The following is a 12,808-nucleotide window of genomic DNA, read 5'->3' as shown; positions in this document are numbered from 1 at the left end:
CCTTGCTTTATTTATTTTCGTGTGGAATTCAATTTAAAATGGACCTAACTTTGAACTCATAAAAGCAGGGTTAGTTATTAGATCCATAATACCAAGATGATCACTTCATGAGGAGATCTCCCTTATGAGAGGATGAAGATTTCAGATATAGTCAAAAGAGCACCAGCTTTGGGGACACACAGACCCAGGTTCTAATTCTGGACCCATAACTTCCTATTGAAAATTTAATTACTGTCAAAACTTTGGTTTTGAAATGTGAGGCAAGAGCTCAGTTAAGTCTAAATCACTTGGGTTATTTTGAAGGTCAATGAAAGTGGCACATGACAAGTAGTCAAAGAAGGTCAGTTTACTTCTGTTGGCCTAAAAAATGGCCTCATGTCACAGAGAATATTATGTTAGATGACAGTATCTGTGGGTATAGCCTGATGTGAAATTCCAAGGATATGGTAACTCGTAGAAGGAGTTTGAGTCGTTCACAAAGGCAGTGGTATAATTGAAGTCAGGAGAAAAGACTTGGTTTTGGAAAAAGGTTTTGAGAGAAATAATAAACTAATAGTATTTTACAGCATAAATTAGAAACAGATCTGCTCTACCCTCTCTTTCTCACCAGCACTTTCTAATTTAGATTTTCTGGGTGGTGAATATTTTGTTGTTTTCTTTCTTTCTCCTCCTCCTTTCTTCTTTTTCTTTTCTTTTTTTGTACTAGAGATTAAATCCAGGGGTGCTCTACCACTGAGCTACATCCCCAACCCTTATTTATTTATTTATTTATTTTATTTTGATACAGGGTCTTCTAAGTTGCCCAGACTGGCCTTGAACTTAACAATCTTCCTGCCTCAGCCTCCCAAGTAGCTGGGATCACAGACATGTGCCACTGTGCCTGGAAATATATATATATATATAAATATATATATATATATATATATATATTTTTTTTTTTTTTTTTTTTTTTTTCCTAATGAAAGTCAGTGATGGACTTAAACATGAGGGTCCAGATTTACAAAGAAGACTAAAAATTAAATTAAAAAAAAAAAAACCTCTTATGATTTTTTTTCCCAAAGATCTTACCAGTCTTTAGAATTTTCAGCAAGGAAATTTGTTATCTGTGCTACTCTTGATAGATACTGGGCTTGTTTTGAGTTTTTTGCCTGTTATAGGCAACCCTGCCCTGAACATTTTTGTACATGGATCCTATTTCACCTTTGCAAGAGATTGTTTAGGGTGACGCTTCCCAAACAGCGTGCTGTGTGATGAAATGCCACTGTACCTGTGTGTGTGGGTGACCTCGGTCTGTGAGACTCCAGCCAGCCTTATCCTCTAGTGAAGGCTTGGGTTTCTTACTTACTAGAATTGTTATCATAAATGATTGCCAAATTTATCTGTATTTGTGGAGATGATCACATTTTTCTCCTTTTTTCTATTGATGTAGTGTGTTATGTATGTTTTTCTAATATCAAAGCAATTTTGCATCCTTGGGATAAAATTGACTTGTTCCTGATATAGTGCATTTTATAAACATTGATGGATTTATGTCATTAAGATTTTGCTTAGGATTTTTGTGTATGTTCACGAATGATCGTTTCCTTTCTTATCACTATTCCTTTCTATTATTACATTGTTGTTTTACCAGCCTCGTAAAGTACCATGGGACATAGTCCCTTCTTTTTATCCTCTGGAAAAGCTAGGTGAAGGATTGGTAGAAACCAGTAGCGTGTCTGGTATACACGCTGTGGGAAGATTTTTAACCTCTAATTTGATCTCATAATTATGAGGTTATTTGGATTTTGTATTTGTTCTTGAAATTAATGATTAGTGTTTTCTGAATAAAAATTTCTACTTCATCAGATTTTAAATTATGACAAACTTGTTCATAAGTATTTTTAATGTTTTTGTTCTCATGGTATCTGTAGGAATTTCATCCTTCCCAATATTGCTGATTGGTATTTTCTCTCTTTTTTTCCTTTGCCATCCTTGCCAGAATTAATCTATAATCTTCAAAAAATTCTAATTTCTGGGCATTTTTTTTTCATCAATCCTATCTTCTGTGCTTGTTTCTCTTTCTTTAATTAGTGGCTATTCTTCAAAAGATGTATTAATCACTTATTAATTTTGTTTTTGTTTTCTACTATAAACATGAAAGCCTTTAAATTTCCTTAATTAATACATTAATGATATTTCACAATACTTGTATTTTCCATATTTATTTCTAAATATTTTATGGAGTCCATTAGGATTTCACATTCTACCCATGTATTTCAAAGCAAGAATGTTTTTAGATTTCCAAATGTAAAGGATTTTTTTTGAAATGGGAAGGTAACTCAGGGCATTTTCCATCATGAAACTAGAAGATAAGTCCTTCACTCCTTTCCACTCCATGTCTAATGTCAAGAATAGGTTGACCCCAGCCTCTTACTGCAAATGTTCCTTCTATCAACGTCTCAATTACAGAAGTCATCTTAACTTAGTTCTTTTCAGGAAACAGTTGTGTCACATATATCAGGGTTAACCTAAATCATTGCAGAATTAAAGAAAACTCTTTCCTTTGTATTTATTGAAACCGATACACTACCCTGTGTCTTTCTGGAGCGTCTGATTGCCTCTTCCTTCTGTCTGTGCAGTTGGTTGTAATCTTTGTGGCTTTCCACCTAAGTCACAACTGCTTCTGATTTCCTTCTTTGTAGCAGTGGTACCTTCGTGTTTCTCAGCCCCGATGTCTGTAGCTTGATGTATGACCATAAAGTGGACAGTCATTTCCCCCCTTGGGCTTCATCTTCTTCATGGTCTCCCCTTTCGCAGCACACACCACCTTACTAACCAGGATGCTTTCTAGGCTGTGCAGTAAACCTTCAAACATCTCTCTTCACCAAAGAAGACTGCTACCCTAGAAGCTAGCCTCAAGCAATCTTCTACTGGTGAGAAAGAAAACATCCAAACCAACATTGCTGTGTTTCAATCAGTGGGGAACCAGCCCGAAACCTGAGATGCGAAGAGATGGAACTAGAGGAACATGGCATGATCAGTGAGGTTTCAGCCCATAGGTCCAAGGATGACACAGGAAGTAACTCTGGGGACTCCATCCACGAATCCAGAGATCTGGTCATAGGCACCTGTCTTAGTGTGTTTTGTGGTGACAGAACAAAATATCTGAGTCTGGAAACTTTATAAACACGTTATTTAGCGCACAGCTCTGGAAGCTCAGTAAGATGGCACCAGCATTTGATTGGCTTCTGGAGAGGGCCTCATGGCAGTTCACTTGATCGCTGAAAAAATGGAAAGGGAAAGCAGATGCGTGTGGAAGAGCTCATGTGTGAGAAAAACTAAGGGGAAGTGCCTGCTTGCTGTATAACAACACACCCTCATGGCAACCAACCCAGTTCTGCAAGAGCTAGGACTCATTCCTGTGAGCATGAATCCCTCTTAAAGGCTCCAACACCTCTCAGCATTGTTTCATTGGGGACTATGGTTCACATGAGTTTTGGTGGGAACAGACCAGACTCAAACCACCACTGCACCTGTCCACACAAGCTGACCTTCTGGGGCAGTCAATGTATGGATCCAAAGTGCAAGGCAAATTCAAACATTAGGACCAACAAATATTCTAAGTCTGTTGTTTCTCTTTCCTGTGGATGTGACTTTTCTAGAGGGAAGATGTGTTTGGTCAGATCTTACTGACATGCTTGAGGTTCCCCAAATATGCTTATTTCTAGCAAAGACAAGAATAGATTCTTCCAACTTGTCTTGCATTCCATGCTGCTGTCTGTGGCCTCATATGTTTGATCCAGAAGAGCAGATTACAGGTTTTCACCGTGCATCATCATTTTTCTTTTCCTTTTTTTTTTTCTAGAATGATTAACCAGAATGATTAGCTGCATTGGCTCACTAAAAATTGTTAGCATTGCTACCTAACGCAGACTTTTCTAGGGGCCCCAAAATTAGCTGTGACATAGTCTCTGGTATTTGTTCACTCACACAATTATTAATCCACTCAAAAGTATCTAGTACCTAGTATATGCAAAGAATGTTTAAAAAGGCTAAAGGCTTTGACCCTGTCAACATACAATCTGGCCTCACTTTCCAGCTTGACCACATTAACTTTCTGACACTGGAAAAGTAATTTAAATTCTCTAAAGCTTAGTTTCTTTATCTATAATACCAGAAAAATAAAAGTCATTATTATTGAGGTAGTTGAGATTCTCAGGGAAGATCTTCCTCATGAAGTCTCTGGCCCACACACTTTAGAGACTAAGCCAGGTTTAATAAATCACTGAGAAAGACTACATTTATATGACTAAATTGCACAGATGGAAGACAAATCAACTATTGCCAGAGGTTAGGGCTGGGGGGAGCTTAGGATGCACAGGGGCAGATAGGGATTTTCTTTGTGGTAATGTCATGCCTCTGTATATTCCTTATGGCCATGGTTACCCAAAGGTATGTGATCAGATCTCACTGTGCAGTGGCTTCCCCCCTGCTCAAAGTGAGTGCATTTAAAAAGCAGTAAAATCAGAACATGGCCTGTAGTTTAGTTAATAGTATTGTATCAGTGTTCATTTTATGGTTTTGAAAATGGACCATGGCTATGTAAGGTGGTACCACTTTACACGGAAAGCTGGATGAAGGATACATAGGAACAGTCTCTACTGTTTTTCAGCTTCTGGCGAGTAGACTGCCTCAAAATGGAGTTTAAAAATAAAAATAGGAAGCACCAACAAGAAGTGGTGATGGAACAGAAAGGAGATAGGTGGGTCTTTGCAAGCATGTAACTTATCTTCCATTGGAAAGAAAAATTAGTAATTGATTATGTAGTCAGTCATTTTTTCATAATTATGCTTGGTGTTAGGAAGGAAAAGTCTAATGTGCTACTTGAGCATGTGCAAAGCAAAGGGGTCAACGGGGGCCCCCAGGGGAGGTTTCTTAGAGGGTATGGCATTAAGCTTTCACCTATACAAAGTGAGCACGTGGGTTGGTGGGGCAGCACATGTGGAGTCTGGAAGGTAGAGGGAGCCTCGTGAGTTGGAGGAGCTCTAAGTTCCTTCTGACAAGAAAATTGTGGGGAGAGGGAAATCAACTGCACGATGAAAGTAACAGTAAATGGGACTTAGATTTTGAAAAACAAATTTTAAGGCATTGCTAGCTGCAGTTATAATCATCAAATAAATGGCTACTTGGAAGTATGTGATGAGTTTGAGAAGTTACACAGAGTCTGAGGAAGGAATTAGAAAGGGACTAGGAAGGGAATTTGGGGCCAGATTACAAAGGGATTTTGATTTTATCCTGCAAACAAAGAGCAGCCATTGGAAGTTTTTAGCTGAAAAGTTCTTCAAACTTAATTTTAAAGCCAGGATAAATCATAGGGCTAAAAGAAAACTGAAGCCAGTGAGCCTTGCCAAGAGGCTGCTGCAGTAGTCCAGGGTAGGGGCAGTATAGCTCAGAGTAGGAGTAGAGGAAGTGGACGCAGGGCACAGGGAATTGCAGAGGAGCCATTGTGAAAGGCGGCTCAACGGGCAGCAGGGACCTCAGAACTCTCCTGGTAATTTATTCCTCTGAGGAACTCATAAAGGTGCATTTAAAGCATGCACTTAACACACGCATTGTAGCATTATTAGAAATTTTAAAAATCGGAAAGAATGCACACACCATGAGTGAGTACACAATCATATAGTGGGGTTCCATGGAGCACCTAAGAAAAATTGTGTACCTCTATGAATATTTTAAAGTCAAAGTAATTGCAGAAGAACGGGTGTAGTATGACCTAATTTCATACAACAATGTGTGGAACACATTTTACATGAATAGAAAAAGATCTTGAAAGATATAACCCTCCTTTTTGACAGTGATTATCTCTGCAGGCTGAAATTGTAAATTATTTTTTATTTTTGGATTTCTTTTACAAGGAATTTTTATCCTTCATGGTTATTTATTTTAAATGTTTTCATACTTAAAAACATCTGTTGTACTTCTATATGAATGGCATTGTCTTAGACTGGGATCCCTGTGAACAGGCTCTGAGATGGTTATTAGTCTGTTTTTTGTTACTATAAACTGAGGCAAGCTCCTTTATAAAGAAAAAAAAGGTTTATTTTGGCTCATGATTCGGGAGGTATAAGTTTCAGGGACTTCATCTGGTAGTGGCCTACTCGCTGTCAGTCACAAGGCAGCACGGAGTGTCACATGGCAAGAGACAGGAGTGCATGTCTATGTGTGTCTGTGCACTCCTCTTATAAAGACACCAGAACTTAATCATGGGGGCTCCACCCTAGTGACCTTATCTAAACCTAACCACTTTCCAGAGGTACCACCTCTAAACACCATAATTGGATGAAGGTCCCACCTTTTAAATTCTATTAACATAAGATTTATGGATGAAACTCATGTGTGAATTTGGATGATGAAAGAGACAACCATATTCAAACCAGAGCAGATGTAGAACCATGCACCAGGAACTGAACCTGTTAGAAACTAAGCAAGACATCACTGGGCAGAGGGGGAGGCTGACCCACAGTGCAGAGCTGGGAGGCCCCTCAGAGTTGTCCCCAATTGAGGCAACAGGGCTGGGTCTTTGTATCCTTGCATCAGCCAGTCCTTGCATTTGGAGGCGGGAACCTACCTACCCTGGAGATGGGAACATGACCTTGGACGAAGCAGTTCCCTAAGCCGAGGGCAGCTCCCAGTGAGGCTTGTAGCAGAACTGCCAGCAACTTATATTCCACATGGGGAGGGATGGGTGCGTCAGCCCCAGAAGGAGGTCCAGAGAGGCACTGCAGCATCCATTAAAGGAATCTGGCATTGATATGAAATTTGTTTTTAACTTTGCAGACCTTGCTGAATTATCACATTTAGTTTCATTAATATGAAGATAAAGGAGGAAAAATGATTTTTTCAATGCAGAAGAAAATTCTATAAAATTAATTTTTTTAAACAAAATTAAAGTATCTTAGCAATTAGGTAGAAAGCAATTTATTTAACCTGACCAAGACTACTTTCTCCAGACTGCCCTTTCGCTGAAGGTACAGCCCCTCTGTTAGCCAGGCCCACAAATTCATGCCACTCCACCACCTTGTGTTGGTCCAGGGCCTTCTGGTCTACCCCTTTGCACAGTCCACAGAGTGCTGATTCTGATGCTGGCATTTGCCTCCCATGCAGTCTCGTCCCAGTTCCTGTGATTTTTACTGTTCTGTTTCCCCCAACCTTTTTGGGGGCTCCTAATGATGTCCCTTCCTTTCTTGTGTGTTCTGCAGTACATTTGAAAGTGTATGTGCTGTAATTTATTTAGCACCTAGTGTTTCACAGCAGGATGGTTTCTCAGTGTATGCAGTCCACAGTTCTGCAGAAAACTCAACCCCAACTGTCTTCACCAGAGGTGACTTTTCTTTTCCTGCTTCTAACATGACTTTCGGTTTTACTTTTTAAATCCTTTCCACTCACATTTTTGCCTGCTTCTTGAAAGCTCTGTCTTCTGTTTGGGTTTATTTTTCTTCTGTGACCTCTCTTCATCAATGGAGAATTATTTGATCATAAATTATACCCATGTTGGCGTTATTTTTGGTTTGCATTGTTCGTTTGCCTTTTTCGTCATATTCTTCTTTAGGTCTCTGTGTGTGTCTGGGGTGGGGGTGACTTTGATACTATTTCTATTGCTCATCCTTCAATGGGTTAGTTCTTCCTGCGCTAGCTCTTTGCAAAAAGACAGAAGTGGAGACGGCTATGGAACCGAGCTAGGGTAGCCTGAATTTCCATCTATTTTCCACCACTACCCTGCTGTGGAGATGGCTCCTTTCTGCACTCAGCTCATTCCTCTCTCCCTGGTTTACTGTTGTCATGGTCCTTTTGTACAGTGTGGTGAGCTTGGTCTTCATCAGGTGCGCACGGGCTGTGTGTTCAGGCTCATTAGCCCTGATCTGCTCTTGTTGGCCTTATCATATCCACCCTCGCTCTTACAGAGGACAGTTGGCCCCTTTCCACCCCTTTAAGCCAGACAGGGATCAGAGCACTTCCCCCGTCCTCCTACATGCCAAGCCATCATGTTCCCAGCAAGGGTCACTGAATGTCCCCAAGGAGTGCCACCTGTAAGAGCTCTCTGTTCTGTTCACCCAGCCAGGGAGCAGTAGGCTCTTGTTTCTTCCTCAGAGTGTCTTCCCCAGTCCTTGTTCAATTTTCTGAGCCCTTGACAGGCAGCCTTTTGGGTATTTCTCACTTTCATCGATTACAGTTCTATTTCTCCTTCATTCTCCTTATTCTTTTTGACTTCAGGGAAGAGAGTTTTCCAGTTTGATCTGGAGGTCCTGAGCATTACTGTAGGATGATGGAAGACTTTAACAGGGGAAGAGGGAGTATCTGATAGAGGATCTGAGACAGGCCGCACTGTGAACGTGGCCAGGGAAGAAGGCTTTCTCTTCCTTGCACACTGGGGGACAAAAAAGCCCCACGGGGGACATGAAGAAGAAATTCTAGGTCAATAGAAGAAAACCGAAGGAGTCATGAGACACTCGCTCCTGTGGGAGATGTGGAGTCTGGCCCACAAGGGGAACAGCAGTATCTCTATTCATTTATCTTACAGATTTGTATCACATACACGCTGTGTGCCAGGCAGTGGGGAATAAACAACTAACAAGACAGACAAGTCCCTGTTCTCTGACATTTCTCTTCTCCTGGAGGAGCCAGACAATGAGCAGTTGGACAATAATAATAACAACAGAATGAGCCTCTTTTCTGTCCGGGTCCATGATAAGAAACAGCGCCATAGTGAGTGGAGTGATCTGTGAAGGCTCTCCTGCCGAGGTGCTATTGAAGCTAGACCCAGGGGAACAGAGAATCTTGCCACATGGAAATGGGGGAATGGCATTCCTGGCACAAGCTGTAGGAAAGGCTATGGCCTTGGAGCAGGAAGGAGCTTAGTAATTTTTAGGAACAGTCAAATTGCCAGTTGGAGTTTAGGGAGCACAAGCTGAGGTTGGAGAGGAAAGCAGGAACTAAACCATATGGGCGCTTGTAGGAGCTGGGTTTTTATACTCACATGACTTAGTCAGTGGAGATAATTAAGGACCTAACTGTAGATAAATATGGATAAATTATAGCTGTACCAAAAAGGTGGTAACTAAAAGTCAGGGGGGAAAAAAGGGATAACATGGACATATGCTTTAGAAACTCTTTTTATGTAGATGCTGGTTTTAAGGTAATTTGGGCAAAATGCATAGCATAAAAAATATAATAGATTCAATTACAAGGAGGGGAATTTCACATCACATTTCTAGAAAGCAGTTCTAGAAGCTTGTTGTACTCTGGAACAAAAATCACTGACATTTTAGAGGACTCTGTGCTTTACTCTGTGTTCCTACATTTGAGAGTGCTGTTGAGGGAAGTAAGCCAGAAGGAGACAACCTAGGGACTCAAAATCTCCCCAGAGTGAAGGTGTCAGGAGGAGGGCCACACCAAAGTGAGGCATTCCCTACACAGGGACCATCAGAGCAGAGCAGGTCACAGCATTCCCATCCTTGTGCCTCCTGTTTGGAAAGAGGAGTTGCAACTGGAGACTTCTGTGCAGATGGCCTCAGAGCCATAGTCCATGTGTGGAAAGAACAAACATGGAAAAGAAGCTCAGAAACAAGTCGACAGTCCCCACCCCAAATTTAAGTATTTTTCCTATGAGCGTTTGATGGTCTGAGTACTGAGATAGCAAAAGGCAAAACAATTGCATTGAATCATACCTGAATGCTGAAGCTGAAGATGTTAAAGATGTCTTCATCTTTCTTCCCCTCCTTTCCTCTTTCCTTCAACAGTGGAAGTCTGACATCATGCTACTTGGCCCTTATAAGTGAGTGTATAGTTGAGTAGCTCTTTGGCCCCTTACATGGCACATTTCTCTACAACATCCTTTGCATTCCCATTGACCTTTCTAAATTAAAAGAAAAAAAAAAAAAAAAGAAAACCACTAATCAGGAAAGCTTCTTAGAAGTGTGCTAAAGCTGAAGTTTAGGCTTCTATCAGACACCACCTGAGAAAGGCAAACTGTGTGTCCAGGTTTTTTGGTTTTGTTATTGGTGTTGCTTGGCATTAGTTCCCAATTATTCTAGGGGGTTGTATGGGGCATTAATGTTAGTTGTCACTCAAGTGCTTTTTCTTGAAACTTGAAGGACTGGAAAGTGACTGTGTTTCTTCCACTCTCCCTTCAAATACAGTATTCTGGTCCTGGAAGCAAAGAAGCAACAGGTGCACGATGGGGAATAGCTGGCCATTCATCCTGGCCCGAGAAGGAACTTCTTTACAGTGGTAGAACATTCCAGTATCACTTAGCCTGCCCATGTGAAACTATTTTTATTTCATATCCATGTCCTGGTAGTAGAGTTCAAACTTATTTTGGGTTTGCTGATGCCCATACTATGAAGAGGATATCAGTGTAGGAAGCCAAGAAACCACCATCTGTTTTGTGTTTATATGTAAAATATTGTTTCTAAGACCTTACTCAGTTAGCTGTGCCTCCTGACCTTCTAGTGTCACACCTAGAATAGTGACTCACCCTTTCTTGGTAATCACTTCACTTTGGATAACCTTTATAATTCCTTCATGATATAGAGTGAAGTATTGGCTGAAATTCCAGTACTGAGCAGTCATTTCACAGAGCTTTAGGGATGCCACGAATGGCCACTCACGGTGAATAGAAAGGAGCTCCCAAGAGTGTTATACTAGTAAATGTTTTAACAGCTGACTCCTCCAGGGGACCATACCTGACTTATAGCACTTGTCAATTTCCATGGTGAAATATTAAGAACAACTTTATAAATTTAAAAACTTAGATGAGGGCTGGAGATGCAACTCAGTATTAGAGCACCTCCTTAGTGTGCCCAAGGCCCCTGGTCATTCCCTGGCACCAAAACCAAAAATAAAATGAACAAAAACAGAAAAAAAAAAAAGAGGAATTTACAAAAGATGAAATTTACTAAAATCAATTTAGAACAATTAGAAAGCTTGAATAGTCCTATTTTCATTAAAGAAAATGACTTCATGATTAAATTTGCCTACGAGAAAAGTTGCGAGAGATTTACTAGATATGTCTATCACTTGGATAAGAAATAAATAATACTGTTTTTACACAAAGTCCTTCAGAAAAGAGAGGAAACACTCTTAACTCGCTTTTTGATGTCAGCAATTTCCAGTTACCAAAATCAGATGAGGACATCATGAGAAAAGAAAATTATAGATCAGTATACTTCATGAATAGAGGAGAAAAAAAAACCTTAACAAAATAGCAAATCAAATCCAGCAGCATGCATACATAAATTATAATATGTTATGATCAGAAATGAAAGGTTGTCTTGACATTTAGAATAAGGTGATATCATTCTTCACATTAACAGAGTAAGGAAGAAAAAATATATGATCATCTCAAGATAGGCAGTAAAGCTATCTGAAAAAATTTAGCACTTATGATAAATGTATATATATGTGTGTGTATAGCTATACCTCCTGAGTAAATGAAAAACAGAAGAGGTCTTCCTCAACTTGATAAGAGGCACCAAAGAAAAATATGCAGCTATGATATTAACTCAAGTTTGAAATAAATTCAGTGTTGAAAGACTGAATACTTTCCCTACAATAGGGAAGGAGGCGAGGATGCTCATTCTAGATCACTCTATTGAACATTGTGTTAAAGGCCATAGGTAGCACAATTCAAGAGTAAAGAGAAGTAAAAGACATGCAAATTACAAAAGAAGGAAAACTGTCCTTATTTGCTTATTATGTGGAACTGAAAATCCAAAATAGCTACTAGAACTACTAAGTGAATTTAGCAAAAGTAAAAAAAAAAGTTAATATTCTTAAACATGCTGTATTTTTATAGTCTAGCAAAAAAGAATTTCCAAAATGTAATATGATGTACAATAACATCACAAAACATGAAATATTTAGGAATGGATTCAACAAATTATGTGAATATCTGTACACTGAAAACTATAAACTTGCTGAGAGAAATTAAAAGGTGGCATCAGTAAAGGGAGATGTATTTATGCACATGGGTTGGAAGATTCCATGTTAAGACATCAGTGCTCAAACTGTGGCAATGAGAATTCTTTCAGGATATTTGTAGAAACTAACAAGCTGAGATTCTGAAATTTAAATGGAACTGGAAAGGACTTAAAATAGTCAAAACAATGGTGGAAAGAAGCACAGGGTAGGAGCCTGTGTGAGCAGAATTCTAATATGGCTCCAGGATTCTGCCCTGCTGCAAGGACAGTATAATCTCCCAGCTTTGTGTGGAGGAGAGGGCAGGAAATAGGATGGAATTCCACTCTCATGAATGAATGATGTTATGCAGCAGAGGTGAAAGGATTTCCACCAAAGGCTCCACAGGACTGAATGGTTTCATGCTTCATGAAACTTTGATGCTTGTCCTACAGAAACAGACACGTCTTTACCCCTTTCAGATCAAGATAAACACACATTTATTGCAAAGTCTACCCTGGGTTCAGACCAGGGGAGGAGGCCCATGTCCCCATGAGTCATACCTGTGTGTATTTATGGAGGGAATTCCAGAGTCGTGGTTACCTGGGTGTGCTCTAGAAGGGGAGGAATATAGGTTCTGGGTAGAAAGCCTCCAAACCTAGGATCTCCTCGCTCTCTGGGAAGGCAGGAGGCGCAATGTGGAGGGGGCCCCACAATGCAAGACATCTCAAATTTTTATGTGCATGTGAATGCCTTCAGGATACTATTAAAATGTAGGGTCAGAACCTAACAGGGTGAGACCTGGGTTTCTGCATATAGGAACAAAATCTCAGATATGGGTGCTGCTGACTCATGGGTCCACACTGTGAGAACC

General features: G+C 40.1%; 1 protein-coding gene across 3 annotated transcripts in view; it reads left to right on the top strand.

Moving 5' to 3' along the window:
• The window catches only part of AIG1 (androgen induced 1), a 253,696-nt gene that overhangs the window by 79,036 nt on the left and 161,852 nt on the right, over positions 1–12,808 (top strand). The gene's annotated exons all lie outside the window — the stretch shown is intronic.

This window comes from Sciurus vulgaris (genome assembly GCF_902686455.1).
Source record: "Sciurus vulgaris genome assembly, chromosome: 7".
Taxonomy (NCBI): Eukaryota; Metazoa; Chordata; class Mammalia; order Rodentia; family Sciuridae; genus Sciurus; species Sciurus vulgaris.
Note: the sequence above shows the minus strand (reverse complement) of the source record. Positions and strands in the feature narration are given on the sequence as shown.